This window comes from Bidens hawaiensis, unplaced genomic scaffold (assembly GCF_021521415.1).
Source record: "Bidens hawaiensis isolate Kalapana, Puna unplaced genomic scaffold, B.hawaiensis_p1.1 tig00024004_1, whole genome shotgun sequence".
NCBI classification, from domain to species: domain Eukaryota; kingdom Viridiplantae; phylum Streptophyta; class Magnoliopsida; order Asterales; family Asteraceae; genus Bidens; species Bidens hawaiensis.
Window position 1 is genome coordinate 320477 of NW_027493779.1, and position 2573 is coordinate 323049.

The following is a 2573-nucleotide window of genomic DNA, read 5'->3' on the forward strand; positions in this document are numbered from 1 at the left end:
GCGGCTTTCTCCAGGACTTCAAATGCTTCGTTAGGTGATTTGGATCCCAGGTCTCCACCAGCGATCTGGTCGATGGCCTGTTTGTTTTGACTGGATTGTGTGTCAAAGAAAGTTTGGACTTGTAACCACACGCTCAGTCCATGATGTGGGCATCTTCTCAGGAGACTTTTGTATCTTTCCCATGCAGCGTGTAGCGATTCATCATCATCGGTTTGGAATCCGGTAATGCTGGCTCGGTATTTGGCAATTTTGTCAGGCAGAAAATATTTGAGGAGAAACTGTTCAACCATCTGGTCCCAAGTGGTGGTGGAACCCGAGGAAATAGATTCTATCCATTCTAGAGCTTGGCCCCTTAGAGAGAAAGGAAAGAGTTTGAGTTTGATTTGATCGTCTAAACAGTTTGGATTTTAAAAGTTCTGCAGATTCGTAGAAATTGAGATATGTGAGAAAGAGGATCTTCGTCGAGGAGACCATGAAATTGAACTGAATATTCTACCATATGAATGGTGCTTGATTTGATTTCGAAATTTTCGGTAATTTCGGGTGGAGCCACTCATTGTCGTAGCCTTTGAGAGATGGCTTGGCATACTGGCTCATGTTTGGCTCATTGTTATGGGCCGCCATCATTTCTTGGTTTGATTTTCTCCTAATGTGGTGGCGTCTACTGATTCGTCTTTGATTTCTTCTGCGGTTTCTGTAGTCCGTTTACTAGTTTGTCGACAAAGAGTCGTTCCGGTTCAGAAATTGGAGAAACAAGCTCACGCTCAAAATAGAGGACATACATGAGGTTAAATCAAAATTACACTAAAGTAAAAGTCAGTTAAAGTTAGTCTAAGTTGAACTATAAGTTAAGCTATTTTAAACTAAACTAATATCTAAGTTAGTTAAACTATTTCAAAAGTAAGGTAAATAAAAGTTAAAAATTAGGCTAGCCGTAAAATTATTGAGTTTAATATTTAGTAAAAATTACAGATAAAATAAAATAGAAGTTAAAAAATTTGTACAATTATAGACAATGATTAAATTAAAACTTGGATCGTTCTTAGAAACGTACCGTGTCCCCGGCAACGGCGCCAAAAACTTGATGATGTGTGCGTGCTAGTGGTATAAAATATGAAAGGTTGGATATTTAAATTTTGCACAAGATCGTGTTTTAAATTTATAAAATTGATTTCTACAAAGACTAAACATACACAAAATAGGCAAGTGTACCTATCGTATATGTAGAATAGTATTGGTAAGAATCAAGTATCGATCCGTGGACAAATGTTTCTAATAATAAATCGTTGTTTTACTTCAATCGGAGGTTTTAATCATTTTTGGGGTTGATTTTTTAAACTTTTTATATAATATAAATACTTATATATAAAATATATAGGTGACCGAGACAAGAGATTCTAAACGAGTTGTTCAATTATGCGAAGGTTACCATCTAAGATCAAGAATCCACTCCATTTTAGCATTGATAATTAATACGTAGTCATGTGATAAACTTGCCGTAGCAATATATGATAGATAGCTCCTTAAGCCTTAAGTGAGCATCTTCGGCACTAAGGAGATGGTATGCGCATTTTAAAGTCCACCATTTCCTAATGTCATAACATCTCAATGAGCATCTTGGTTGATTTATGTAGGTTATAATTACACATTCCGTTAACATATGGTTTCTTTAACTAACTTGATATCCTAAGCAAAGCCATTTTCGGATTACCAAGGTTTAGAAAATACACCATAACTTATATCTCATCATTTCTAAGTACAATATAAAGATCCATGTTTCGATAATGTATCAAAGTATTTCTATCTTTCAAGAACATGAATCGATCATGAACGATTGCCAAAGATATTCACAACCACCAACTTTGATTTAGTGATTTAAGATGGTGAAACATTTCTCATCAAAAGATAATTGTAATATAACCATGTACTTTACTAGACTACATCACATGTCTTGGTTAATTATCAAGTAAAACAAAGCTTCTTCATAGATTTTAGATGGTAAAAGGAGTTTAGCTCATAATGATCATAGTGATAAACATTAAGATGATTGATAATAACAAATACATGATTAAACTTGGAACAATCTAACCAAATGTAGATGAATCCTTCTTCTTAATGATGGTAATGATGGTTGATGATGATGATTAGTGATGACCTCCAAACCTTCAAACTCTTCACTAGATCTTCAAAGTGAGTGTTAGTGTGTGTTTTTATAAGTGAAAACCGGAGAGAATTCTTTTCAAGGCACACCAAATGAGTGCAACATGAGCCACTATTTATAGGCATTCTGGATGGTGAGGCACGGCCCCGTGCTTGATGAGCACGCCCCCGTGCATTTTATGACATGTGCCAGATTTGTTTTGTCTTTTCTGTGACGTGGCCACGGCCCCGTGGTTGGTAGGCATGGACCAGTGATTTTTAGTGACATGTGCTCAATTCTTCTTTGTCTTTTCTGTGTTCTCGTCCACGGACCCGTTCATGATGAGCACAGACCCGTGCTTTTGCTTCCATATTTTGTCTTTTCTTGTTTCAGAAGCATGGGGGCGTGTTTCTTGAGGCTTGGGGGCGTGTTT